Source organism: Suncus etruscus, chromosome 10, assembly GCF_024139225.1.
Source record: "Suncus etruscus isolate mSunEtr1 chromosome 10, mSunEtr1.pri.cur, whole genome shotgun sequence".
NCBI lineage: Eukaryota > Metazoa > Chordata > Mammalia > Eulipotyphla > Soricidae > Suncus > Suncus etruscus.
Genome location: NC_064857.1, coordinates 75,026,643 through 75,041,526, shown reverse-complemented (window position 1 = coordinate 75,041,526; position 14,884 = coordinate 75,026,643). Strand labels below are relative to the sequence as shown.

At 35.8% G+C, this 14,884-nt stretch overlaps 1 protein-coding gene across 2 annotated transcripts in view; it reads left to right on the top strand.

The window, feature by feature from the left end:
- RAB27B (RAB27B, member RAS oncogene family) overlaps positions 1–14,884 on the top strand; it is a 199,630-nt gene that overhangs the window by 171,143 nt on the left and 13,603 nt on the right. The window lies entirely within an intron of this gene.

The window sequence follows — 14,884 nt, the reverse complement described above, 5'->3', positions numbered from 1 at the left end:
CACCCTCCACCCCTGTTCTCAGCATGCATCACATATCTCCCTCGCCCCTTTACTCCCTGAACTGTTAATGAAACAGGTCCCCTCTGTAGATAGATTGTTATAGGTTGGGTTCTTGATTTTTTTGTCATTCACTTTGGGTTTGGTGTTTAAGTCTGGTCATTTTTTATTTCCACTCAATGTTCATATGACTGTTTGCTCCTGATACCATTCATTTTCCCCCTCAAGTTATGAGGCAGAATAACATGATTCAAGTTCTGTGATTTCTGAGAAGTATCAGTATATAAATATAATTTATAAATAAATAAATATAAAATAGGAATATAAAGTTAAAAGAAGAAAGGGAAAAAAGAAAAAACAAACAAAAAAGAAGCAATGACCAAAGGAAGGAGGGCTGGTGTGGCAAGGTTTTATGGAGTTTTGTTTGTTTGGTTGGTTTTGCATAGGCACAGTCAGTATTGGGGAAATTAGAAAGAAAATTCCCTTGGCCTAAGAGATACAGGATTTACCCACCTTTGAAGCATAATGTCATGGGAACAACTACAGGCTCCATACTAGCCCATTATCGAACCCCAAGGTCTTTTTATGGTGTCAGAAAATATTCTACTCAGTTGTGGATAGCAAAATCAGTCCTCTGTAGCTAGATATCTTGGTATCTGCACAGGTCATAGGACGAAGTCTAGGATAGTCTTTCTTTATGGTTCTAGAAGTTCTGCTTCATCACAGTTGTTGTAGTCAATTTTCTGTAATTAGTGGTCTTAATTTTTGCACAGATCCTAGGATGAAGCTGAAGTGTCACATTCTCTAGGAGAACAGTTAAGGTTTGATTCCCATCAAGCTCCCAGACAGGAAAGGCAGTTCCCATTCCCCTGTCCGATTAGGTCAGGGGGAACAGTTCCAGTTATAGAGATCCACAGAAAATAATTCACACAGTGAAAAGGTACAAGAATGGGTTCAGGAAATCCAGTGCTCAAGGAAGGAATTCAAACCAAAAAAGCTTTCTGCTTCTAAGATGGAGTGCAGCTCAAGTGGAAGAAGACCGAAGAAGACCAGTCTTCCTCAGACCCTTAAGAGCTATTATTGACAAGAATCAGGTATCACCCTAGGGTGGGAGCAGAATACCAAATAAAGAATAATCCAATATAGTATCACCAGATTACACCCTAGGGTGGAGTAAAATTATTGATTAAGGTAGGATCAGTAACCCAACATAGAGCTTAGAATAAAGTCTTTCCTTATGGCTTCAGAAGTTCTGCTCAGTAGAGGTTGTCATAGTTAGACCTTTGGAATTAGAGAGCTTGGTTCATGTACAAAAACTAGGCCACAGCCTAGGCTAGGATCTTTCTTATTGGTCCCAGGAAAAGTTCTGCCCAGTGGCAGTTGTAATTCTGAGATATTTTAGTTTATCGGCATTTAGAAACTTGCTCCGTTACCTTAATCTACAAATACAAGTCCTCAGAAAGACTTCACTGAATCTCAAACAGAAACTTTGGAAAGTTATTTCTTTTTTTTTTTTAATTTTATCTTTTTATTTTTGGGTCACACCTGGCAGTACTCAGGGGTTACTCCTGCCTCTATGTTCAGAAATCGCTCCAGGCAGGCTCAGGGGACCATATGGGATGCCTGGATTCAAACCACCAACCTTCTGCATGCAAGGCAAAAACCCTACCGCCATGCTATCTCTTCTGCCCTGGAAAGTTATTTCTAAACAGCTTTGTTTTACTCATCCATAGCCTAAAACCCTAACTTTTTTTTAACTATTCTGAGAGTTAAGAGTCATATCTGATCAACAGTTTTTTTTTAAACAGTTAAAGGGTTTGCATTTTGTCCAGACTTTTATATGTATTTCAGGGATTAATGCCAGTCAATACTCATGACATTCTCAAAGAGTTTCCATTTAGAATACCTGTCAATATTATGTTTCATTAAATCAATGTAGCTGAGGATAATGATCTAATAGCAGAGGAACAATGAAAAGAAATGACCTAAGTGGATCAATATTAGTAAACATAATGATTTAGCAGAGATCTTTTATGTCATATAGAAATGTTTGAGATCAGAGAGCACTCTTAACTCAACCCAGAGGACCCAATTAGGATTATTGGGAAGTTGCAGGATTCTTACTATGAAGCTCCTTGAGCAAATATGTGTTAGCCACTTCATGAGTTCTGAAGTCTACTGGAATTGTATCTAATATAACAACAATAGAACAAAACTGGAGAAGAATTATTCATAGACAAGGAAAATTGTGCAAATGGTTGAAATTAAAGATTAAAAAGTAGGGATAGAAAGATTGACTGAGGTAAAAGTTGACAATAGTGAAAATATTATTATTGGTGTTTGACAATGTAGTATAGTAAAAATAATAGGGCAATTTGCAATCCTAAAAATTAAAATCTTGAGATAATAGCACTAGTACTTTTTTACTGGTTAATTCCTTTGACAAATGAGTAGAAATATGCAGAACAAGAAATGCAAGTGAAAAACCTACGATCAAAATAATTTTAAAAATGAGATGAAAACAGAAACAAAAATAAAAATAAAAATGAGATGAAGGGCTGAAGAAAGTGTAGGTGTTACGCTGCATATCTTCCATATAATTGACTCCTTTCTAACCCTAGGAACACATGTTTCCCACTCTTCCAAGCACCAATATTACTGGGGACAGCTATAGAGACTGACTTGGGCATGATGGCAAAGAATAGGGGGGAAACTGGGGACATTGATGACCGGAAGTATACATTAGTGAAGGAATGGGTGTTGGAATATTGTATGACTAAAACTCAAGCGTAGACAGCTTTGTGATTGTGTATCTCATGGTGATCAAATTAAATCTCCTCCCCCAATCACCAGAACAAGATGATTTGGCAAAGAAATTCTCTTAACACATGTAAAGTTCAAATAAATAATACTTAAAGTACTCCAGAGTACAGGAAAGGAACAATTTTATTTCCTTTTAATCAAATCAATATAAATCACAGCAGAAGTAAGACCATCTTACTAATACTGATAAAAACATAAAATCTGAGACTTAGACCCCAGTAACACATTATAAAATAATATATTATAAAATAGTAAAATCCATTTCTGAAATGTGAAGATGTTACTTGCAAGAAGCTGTACTAAATAAAATCAAGGATAGATCAGAAAGTCATCTCAATAGAAGAATGACTAATATTAAGTTAAGACAGCCAACATCTTGCTTTATGGAAAATCTTCAGCTCACGTTGGGAACAAAGATATTCACTAGCAAAAGCTGGGCTGGGCTGGTGGTACAATGCAAGTACAAGGATTGACCTGGCTACTCTGATGGTACTTGAAGGTTTCCTTGAGCTACAAGAAGTAGTTCAGGCAGTAGGTGTAGACCATGTGGTATCCAAGATGGAAACTCGATTGGAAGTATGCTAGGCTTGTGTCTTAACTGCTATATTATCTCTCTGCCAAAAATATTAGTAATACTATCTAAATTAACTTGGGTTTTAATTTTGAAGAGATAATCAGATCATGAAAGAGAAAAAAATTTAGAGATCCTATTATATTTGATCTCTTATTGTATGGTATAGATGTCATTTCTACCCAGTGATGGAAAGATGGCTCACAATTAAGTTGTATTGGGACAGCTAGAAAGATTTAGTTGGACCAATCCTTTATAATAAGCAAAGTAACAAATTTCAGAGGAGACAGCAATTAGCATTTCAGAAGTAAAATTAAACCATCTAAGAACTCAGAAAAACATAAATAAATTTTTACATAATAAGAAACTGAAACCCTCATGTGATTTGGATTTGATTTCTCTTTCCCCCAAAACAAAATTGGCAATTTTAAAATTATTCGCATGTCAAAAACACTACAAACAGTTGGAGACGAATCACAAAAAGTATTTGCAAAATCAATCCAAGTTGCAATATTCCTAATATACAACATTCTTCAAAAGATTAGACAGGAAAAACATTTTTAATAGACAAGATAGGATCTTTCCATTCACAGAGAAAAGAACTACAAATCACTTTTAAACCTATGGAAACATGCTTGGTCTTTGATCATTATAAAGAAATACAAGTTGAAAAATTATATTGATGTAATATAAACTTCTCACCTTTCAAATAGTTCAACAGCCAAATGCTTGATAACCTCTTTTATAGACATCTACAATGTCAATACTGCTTACTTAAGAGAGTTTTCAAAGATTTATTTTTTACTATTCTAAAAAATATTTATAAATCATGCCTGGTATTTGCTCAGAATAATCCAGTATTGTGAGAGTGATAGGTTCATAAAGTAAGCTTTACAATGTCTTAAAATTTTAAAAACTGAGGGGCCTGGAGAGATAGCATTGAGGTAAAGCATTTGCCTTGCCTGCAGAATGACAATGGTTCAAATCCCAGCAACCCATATAGCCCCCGAGTCTGCCATGAGCAATTTCTGAGACTAGAGTCAGAATTAGAAAGCCAGAGCACTGCTGGGTGTAAGCCAAAACAAAACAAAAACAAAAAAAGACAAAAAAATTAAAAACTGAGTTGTCAATATATGTGGGTACTATTTTCTCAACTTTTATATGTTTGAAACTCCTCCTCAGAATGTAAAATGTAAAAAAAAAAAATCAGTATGAATGTTATCACATAGTCAAGCCAAAAGAGAAAATATTCTCTCAGCAAGAAGTAAAAATTATTCATTAGCTTAGTATATTATGTTAAAATAATGATAATGTCAGTGGAGATAAATCAATTTAAAATTTCTTTAAACTTTATTCTTTATTTTCAGGATATAGAAGATAAACTCTGGAAGTCAATTAACTCTTGCCTTATCTTTATGCTAGCTAGATATCTTAGCATAACCACAGAAGGAATAAAATGGAACTTCTAATTATTTTAATTAAAAGTCAAATTGTGGGCTGAAGTGATGGCACAGCATTGCATGTGGCTGAACCAAGATGGAACTGGGTTCAATCCCTGGCATCCCATATGGTCCCCCAAGCCAGGAGCGATTTCTGAGTGCATAGCCAGAAATAACCCCTGAGTGTCACATGGTGTGGCCCAAAAAGCAAAAAAAAAAAAAAAGAAAAAAGAAAAAAAAAGGAAAAAATCAAATTGTTCCAATAGACATAGTGACCACAGTTTTAATACTTCGGTTAACTTGATGCTGGTTCATATTTGTAATTTTGTTTGAATTTTTTATGTAGAATTACATCTATCAATTCTAAGTAGATTTTGAGTAGACATGCAATAAAAATTTACTGCAGTGAGTCTTCCTAACAGAATCAATATTAAATAATAATCTATAAAAATGCCTTTTTAAAAATTTACCCCTGCTTCCCTCCCTGTATAAGACTACCTTCTGTTCTACTTATCTACAGAATACAAGTCCCTTGGTAGTTCAGCCATCCATAACTTAACTGTAATCTCTAGGACATAAATGTGCTTAAGGGAAGACATATTTCAAGGTCAGTTCATGAGAAATGCCCTTAGGCTATTATTCAAACAATGAAGTGCTTGCTAAGAGAGTCCCAGACATCAAAATACACCTACTGGAGCCCAACCCAAACCAATCCAATAAAGACAAATGAGGAAATATTAAACATCTGTCCATTTCATGCTTGACAACTCTTTTATATTGAAAATCTTTATGTTGAATGCAAAGTAATATCATGGATATTTTGTCTCTCACTTTAAGCTGTTCAAAATGACCTAGAATAGGTAGCTGGGGTTTTAGTAATTAAAAAGGTTAAAATCACAAGGTCATCACTGTCATCATCTTTGTGCTTACCTAAAAAAAAAAAAAATAGCACGGCACACAAAAGTGCCCATGCATGATTTTGTCTATACAGTAGTCAGTCCTATATGAGAACTACAGTATAAGCTAAGTTACCCATTAGAGAAAAGCAAAGTGTATCCTGGGCACATGCAAAGTGTCAGGCAAATTAAAAGGTGTCAAGGTGAGTGTGTTGAATGGTTGAACGACTTCTTTCAGAGAGGGGGGACCTTTCTGACTATTGGGCTGACAGCTTCATCTGCTCTCTGTCAGAATCTATCTTTCTTTTAAAAATAATAATTTTTCAGTGCCTTGTATATTTTGGATATTAGCCCCTTATCTGATGGGTATTGGGTGAATAATGTCTCCCATTCAGTGGTTGGATCTTGTATCCTAGGCACTATTTCCTTTGAGGTGCAGAAGCTTCTCAGCTTAATATATTCCCATCTGTTTATCTCTGCTAACACTTGTTTGGAGAGTGCTGTTTCCTCCTTGAAGATGCCTTTAGTCTCATTGTCATAGGGTGTTTTACCTATGTGTTTTTCTATATACCTTATGGTTTCAGGTCTAATATCAAAGTCATTTGGATTTTACCTTCGTACATGGTGTTAGCTGGGGGTCTGAGATCACTTTTTTTGCAAATGGCTAACCAGTTGTGCCAACACCACTTGTTGAAGAGGCTTTCCTTGCTCCATTTTGGATTTCTTGACCCTTTATCAAAAATTAAATGATTGTATATACAAGGCACTGACAGAACTTTACAAGAAAAAAATATCTAATCTTTTCAAAAGAAGAAGAAAAAGAAGAAATGAATAGACACCTTGTCAAAGAAGAAATACAAATGACCAAAGGACACATTAAAAATGCACCACATCACTAATCATCAGGTAGATGCAAATCAAAATAATTATGAGGTACCACCTCACACCACAGAGATTGGCACACATTACAAAGGATGAGAACAAGCAGTGCTGGCAGGGATGTGGAGAGAAAGGAACTCTTATTCACTGCTGGTAGGAATGCTGTCTAGTCCAGCCTTTATGGAAAACAATATGGAGATGCCTCAAAAAAACTGAAAATTGAGCTCCCATATGATCCAGCTATACCACTTCTAGGGATATATGTAGAAACACAAAAATACAATTCAAATTGCCTTCCTCAAACCTATATTCATTGCAGTGCTGTTTACAATAGCCAGTCTCTGGAAACAACCAAGATGCCCTTCAACAGATAAATGGCTAAAGAAACTGTAGTACATATACACAATGGAATATTATGCAGCTGTCAGGAGAGATGAAGTCATGAAATTTTTCTATATAGATGTACATGGAATCTATTATGCTGAGTGAAATAAGTCAGAGGCAGAAAGATAGACACAGAATAATCTCACTCATCTATGGGTTTTAAGAAAAATTAAGGACATTATTGTAATAATGCCCAGAGACAATAGAGATGAAGGCCAGAAGAACAGGCTCACAATTTGAAGCACACCACAATGAGTGGTGAATGCTATTAGGGAAATAACTACACTAACAACTAGCATGACAATATTAATGAATGAGAAAAGTAGAATGCCTGTCTTAAATACAGGCAGGGGAAGGGGAGGAGGGAGATCAGGGGCATCGGTGGTGGGAATGTTGACTGGTGAAGGGGTGTGTTCTGTGTCTGACTGAAACCCAACTATACTCATACTTGTAATTAAGGTGCTTAAATATTTTATATTAGAAAATGATAATCTTTCTCTTTCCTTCCTTACTCAAAGTGGGTTTTAGATATAAATATTCCATTTTGAAGTTTTCTATACTTCTTTACAACTTAAAATATTATCATGAACTCAGTCTTGGAAAAATATGACAGTGATCATTTAACTGAACCACTGAGTGCACAGTTAAGGAAAGCAGGAGGGGAATACATATCCTGAACTTGGAAGAACACCCCGTTTCTTCCACTTTTCAATGGAAAAGATCATTTTACTTGACTCTGAGAAGCTGGTGTACTTATATATTTGATATATATTTATTGAGCTTCTAATCTACTATACTAACTACTGTTCTTCTGGCTTATAAGATGAATTTTTAACCCATGATAAACTTCTTAAAAGTTCGGGGTCATCTTATACACTGGTATACTGCATGCTGAAACTTACTCCAGCTTCAGGGATGAGTGATTACTCCCCTCTTACCCTGTATCCCATCCAGCCACCAGGTGTCATCACTGGTATGTGGATTTCTGGTGCTCAGTCCTCTGATTGTCCTGATTCATCTTTCAGGGCACACAGAGGAGCTGAGTTACCAAGTGCCACATCTCATCCAGCCTCTGGGTATGCAACTTTCCGAGCTTAATCCTCTGGTCAGCTTTTATGGGACATAGAGGAGGCGCTCTGTCTCCCTCTCGCTGTCCTATTAATTACTGCACCCCAGTCAGTTGCTCTTGGAGGAGCCCCTCTCCCTGCTCTCAATGTAGATCACAATTAAAAAATCACAGTCACTCACTACAAATGACAAATGTAAAATGATTGTTGGTACTCCAAAGTCAAGCTTTATTAAACATACTGCTAACCTGTGAGGGTTCTACTCTTATTCTGTTATGGTTTTTAATTTCTATGTGGTGTGCATTAAAAGAAAGGTTAGTCTTATATGGCAAATATAGCCCAAATTCTATATTTTTAACAGGAAAATTAGAAAGTTATCTTTTATGCTCAGTCATCTTATATGCCGGAAAATACAGTACTTGTTTGGAATTTGTCAGTGGCATAGAATTAAGGCTTTGAACTAATGTAATTGTAGGAAATTATCCCCCTAACATTTTTCTAAACGTTGGGATAGTCCTCTGGGCAATATAGTTAAGGTCTTTTAGAAGAGGGACTGGCAAAAAAAGAGAACCTAAGAAAGAATAGAATGGGTTACAACAGGGGTCCTCAAACTTTTTAAACAGGGGGCCAGTTCACTGTCCCTCAGACCATTGGAGGTCTGACTATAGTAAAAACAAAACTTATGAATGAATTCTTATGCACACTGCATATATCTTATTTTGCAATGAAGAAACAAAACAGATACAAATATATGAGGCCCGCAGGCCATAGTTTGAGGACCACTTGGTTACAGGGATAAAATAAATGCTTACAGGGGCCTGGAGTGATAGCACAGTGGTAAGGCATTTGCCTTGCATGCAGCCAACACAGGATGGACCCCGGATTGATTCCCAGCATCCCATATGGTCACCTGAGCTTTCCAGGAGCAACTCTAGTGCAGAGCCAGGTGTAACTTCTGAGTGCCATTGTGTTTGACCCAAAAGCCAAAAAAAAAAAAAAAGCTTATAGGAAAGAATATAGTACAGACAGAAATGTACCAAGGAATGAATAGAATAACAGTTTAGGCTCTTTAGGTGGAGAGTGCAACATGGGCAAAAATAGTATAGGAAATTGTCACTTAATAAATTTATATATAAAAAAGTTTATAAAATTTATATATAAAAATATATATTGAATAAATATATTTATTTCCTTAAATCTCTTCCTTTGATATGTAAAAAGCCATGGGATAGGTACTTTTGTCTCATTCTTGACCTTCACTCTTCTGGTGGATGGGCATTTATATAATAAAGAAAAGACAATTTGGGGCTTGATGCCCTCAGAGACACCACAAGGGAGACACCACCACGAGGGAGAAGCCATGAGAAGCTACTGACTCATTGACTTTTCTGAATGGCTTGCTGTATTATTTCTTCACCGCTACCCTGCTTCTTCAGACCCGTAAACCTAAGGGTTAGAAACATGGCTTGTGGGATGACCTCACAACTTGTTTTTTTTTATTTGTTATTTTTATTTTACAACATACCCATTACCCATTTGTCTTTTTTGTTTGTTTAGTTTTGGACCACATCCAGCATGCTTAGAGCTTACTTTTGGCTCTGCTCTCAGAGATCACTCCTGGCAGTTTTTGGGTGACCATATGGGATGCTGGGAATCAAACCCAAGTTAATTGTCTACAAGATAAGCATTTTACCAACTGTATTATCTCTCTAGCCCTAGCGTGTATCTATTAAATTTTGAGGTGTTTACTAGCTGTTCTTACTGTCTCTATCAACTTGAACAATAATTTGCCTATTGGGATTAAGATTGGGGATGATAAACTGTTTTATTGAATTAATGGCAGCCTGTAAGCTCACTGGTGACTGCCCAGGTGACCCTAAAGCTTAAACTGTCTTTGTGTGCTTGTCTCATTCCGTGACAATTCTCCACTGGCTTTAGACAGGAATTTAACCTGGACAAAAATGAAGCCTTGAACAGAGGAAGATGTGTTTTTTATGTGTGTATGTGTTATGTGTAGATTGAAAATATTTGACTATCTGAATTATGAAAATCACACTCTTGTCAATACCAAAGAAATTGGCAATTCCTGCCACCTAGAGTGAAAATATTTAGACTTACCTAACCTGCTTAGCAATTCAAACTGTAATGAGCAATAGTCTTGGGGTTTTTCTGTGAAAAACTATCATCCCACAATTCATATCTGCATGTGACTTCTTATCTAAAAATTGAAGGTTAGATCACGTGATGCAATTAGATTTCCTTCTACCTTTAAGACTCCAGTGAAGAGTAAAGCAGGCAGGCAGGTAGGGAAGGTCTCCTCCCAGGGCAATGAGTTCTTGACAACAAAACCAAAGAGACAGCATTTGGAGGAGTTACTTCATTTTTGATAAAAGTCTCATCTGTCCTCACTGCAGACCCAGAGAAGATTGGACTTCCTATAGGGAGAAGCTTAAGCAGGAACAAAGGCCAGGAAAGGAATCTCGAGAAAACCTTCAACTACCCTGCAAGCCTTCCCCTGCAACCACCCTAGAGACAGAACTTTGGCCTAGGTGAAAGTTCAAGAGGGGCAGGTTGGGAAACCCCTGTAAAAACTATCTTAGAACAAAAGAGGTGCACAAGTGTATTGCCTGGATAAAAAGTACCCCAAGCATAAATTGCCTAAAAGGGGAAACAAACAAAATACAAAATATGTGAATATGTGTGTTATCCAAAAATATACAGGAGAATAAAAATATCTATATACAGATGTAAAAATATTAAAAAAATAAACATCTTTCCAAAGTAAATTTATAGGAAAGCTATCTCATACCAAGTTTACAGGCCATGTTCTTTAGTCTATTAGAAATATTGAATATATGCTTTACCCAATATGAAATTTCCATCTCCCAGATATGAGGACTTCCCTAATTTTCTGCTGGGTTGTGTATCACAGCACTCTCTGCCTTTGGAGAAGCCCGTGCTCTCTTTTGAAGTTGTTACTCATTACTCTTTCACTTTCTTATCCTCTCCCTTCCCTTCTTTAGTAACTCCAAATAAACCCCACTTTTTATTTTACTGCTTTTCTCTTCCTGAAATCATTTTCTGTGAGGGAAGGAGATAGACCCATAAAATCTGAGTAAGGTTTAGGACTGACTTTGCTTTTCTTGCCAGACCAAATTCAACAGCCCTAGATCTCCCCAGGTAGCCGAGGTGAGTAGAGAAGCTGCAAATTCCTTCCTCCGGGCTGCTTCTTCTCCATCCCCTCCACCCCAATTCACATCAATCCCCTGGGGACCTCCACTAGCATCAGTTGCTACTGAATTTGAATTTATTATCTTGCTTTCCCTAGCCATTTGCCATTCCTTAAGGGACTCTGAGCATAAAGCTTTAGATTCTGTAACTAAAAGACCTGATTCGCAGGGTGTGCCTTGTGATATAGTGAAAACAGTGGAGGTTAGACCTATTTCCCGAAACACAACACAACCATCTACTGATATTTTCTTCCCTTTTAGATTCATAGAATCCATTGTGTAGTAAAGCAAAGCTGCTAAACTTGTCAGCTCTTTGATCCTTTCCAGATTATTTTTTAGCCCAGTTCTTAGAAAAGGAAACATGGCCAAGACTTTTATTTTTCTCTGTAGTGTTGCATTTGTTGTGCCAAGTAGAGAAAATTATGGTCATAAGAATTGAGGGCTCATAAAGCTATATAGTACTAAAAGAGGAAACAAACTAAATACAAAATGTGTGAATATGTGTTATCAAAAACATACAGGAGAATAAAACATATATATATGCAGATGTAGAAATATTAAAAAAAGAAAGAAAACATCTTTCCAAAGTAAATTTATAGGCAAGCTATCTCATGGCAAGTTTACAGGTCATGTTCTTTAGTCTGTTGGAGATATTGAATAAATGCTTTCCCCAATGTCAAACTCTGCATTCTCGTTGAGAAGCAATTTGTATTAAATGCCACAAAGTGGTCACCATGCTTTTCAAAAAAGAATATGTGGGACACAGTGGGTTTAATCCATGTCAACCAGAATCTTCCAGTTGGATTAGAGCCTGAGAGGCAACCCAGGTATTACCACAGTCAAGTTTATGTTCAAACAACATTGAACAATTTGGCTGTGAATCAAGAGGATATGGTAGGTCATGTAGTTGGCAACTGGTGATATTCTCATTCCACAAGTGGGAAATAATCTCACTGCAATAATTTTTTTATCTCTTCTCATAATTCCTGTATCTGATTCTTATATCCAATTTCTCCTAGTGCTATCTGGTTAAATTCAGGCTCCCCCCCCAAATTCAGGCTTTTTTTAAAATATAAAATCTTTAAGCACCATGATTACAAGCATGATTGTAGTTGGGTTTCAGTCATAAACAGAACACCCCCCCTTCACCAGTGCAACATTCCCACCGCCACTGCCCTCCCCAAAAGATACACAACAAAAAAATCCTTCTTGGACCTGTGGCCTTTGTTAGCATGAAGATTACAGTTTTGTGTGGAATAAAGATATAATTAATTGTCTCATTTATTAATTAATTATTCTTGTGTTATCACATAAAATCTATTATCTTGTACCATAATTTGACTTAATGTATACAATTTTTCTAGAGGCTTAATCACAAATAAGATATTTAAAAATATTTTAACCTTGGGCTGATAATATATAGAGACTATGCTTAAAAGATTTAATCAAAACTTTGCCTTTCTTTAACATTTTACCAAAATTTGTATAAAAACAATAATTAACATTTAGGGAAAAATTTAGGTATACTAATGTAATCTTGACTCTTTCCTTTTCATTTTTGTAAGAGCCACAATCCTCTTCAACTTTATCTTGTCCTTGGACAGTCAGTTATTTTAATTTTTCTCCTGATCATCAAAGCTGTGTGCATGGAAGAATTTGGCTTCAGTCACTTAAATATATTATTGATGGTAGTATATTTAATATAATTCCCCCCAAAAGAATGAATAGTTACATCCAGTTCTACTAGTAGAAAAATGGAAATGATCATTCTTTAGAGGAGTTTTACATGAGCAAGTTTGGGGACAGAGAGTGGAGAAAAGAAAAGACAAAATAATGGGTGATTACACAGATGTTGGATGAGGGAATATCATACTATGTTGGCAGCGAATTTTCTAGCAACCACTGTTCTTCAGTGTCTAAGATGCTGTGCATGTATTCCAGAGCAATATTATACCTTCATAGATGTTTTAAAAAAGAAAAGGGACATTTATTCTCTAGAGATTTTCACCCTCAAAGTCTTACTCAGTGAAGTATATTTAAAAGAGGACAGATTCTGGATTGGTTTTAAATGCCTTATCTCTAAAATTATTCATTAAAAAAAGTAAACAGCCATAATATATTCAGTAGGATTAGGCAATATATGATTAAATATTAGAAAATGTTATATAAAAATTCACTAGTCTTTCAAATGCTTTTATGATACTGATTTGCTGCATATCTAATTGTAATATTTTTATTATTTACCCAAAGATATGAAATCTTTTAGTTCTAGCCAATAACTAGCATAATAATGTAAAAAAAGCATAAAATTGTTTTTACATTGATTAGCAAGTGCATCTTTTTTGTACATGTTCGTAATGGTTAGCTAAAGGGTCTAGCTGCCTGGGGTAGATTATTTTTGTGATTTTAATTATCTTCAAACATCTAAAATTTTCTGGGCCTATTGAAGTGGGAAAATACTCTTTCTCACTGAGTAATAATAGAATCTTTTCAAATCTAGAAATATATCTATAGATCCTTCCTTTATAAAATGATTTGACAAGAACCACAGTTGTACCAAACAGCAATCTATAAACAGATTTTCAAAATAGAAATTTTACCAAGTATACAGTAGAGGGTGGTATCATTCTAATGTTATTGGTGAAGGTCTTCTGTGACTGATGAAGACGCACTTACCATTGGCCCAGAACCTAGTTCTTTCACAATTCACAGTAAAAATAAGTTAGGAAAGAACATTGGTATAAATGAAAAGTAATAATGTTTATCTTATCTAAAAAAGCTGCTAAATTAGCAGAATTTTGCCTCTTATTTACATTCTCCCTTTTTTGAACAAGATATACGTTATGTTACATATTATACATTATGCATGCTTAAATGTAAAAATATTTCTATAATCCCTAGTTTTTTTCTTTCCACTCATTTCAATCTCTAATATCTAGTTTCACAAATGGTTGGTCACAATTACATTTAGGGTCATATAAATGAAAATAGAGATGAAGAATATTTTGGCAAGAGTATGAGAGTTTCATACATTTGAAAGACCAAAATTTAATTTAAAATCAAGCACATTATGAACCCAAGGTGTTTTTCTGACAGCACTTACCCATGTTACATTTCTTAGTTGCAAAAGACTCTTGAACAAAAAGTAATCCTTACTCTAGAGACCAGAGCAGTGGCACAAGTGGTAGGGTATTTGCCTTTGCATGCAGGTAACCTAGGAAGGACCGCAGTTCTATCCCCCAGCATCCCATATGGTCCCCCAAGCCAGGAGCAATTTCTGAGTGCATAGCCAGGAGTAACTCCTGAGTGTCACCAGGTGTGGCCCAAAAACAAAAACAAACAAAAAAAATTAAAAAAAAAAAAAAAAGAATCCTTACTCTAGCATGCCAATATCATCTTGAGCAGGATTTTCTGGTCCTGTGTCTTTTTGTCCTCCTAGCACATTACCTGTGATTGCAAAGGACAGTGTAATGTATTTTATAAAAGCACTATGACTCTTTCTGTGCTATTATTGCTATGACATGGCTATTCTATGCAAACTGCAGCTTCTTGTTTCATTTTAACTGACATAAGGTAAAAGGGTTTGCACAGCTCCTTT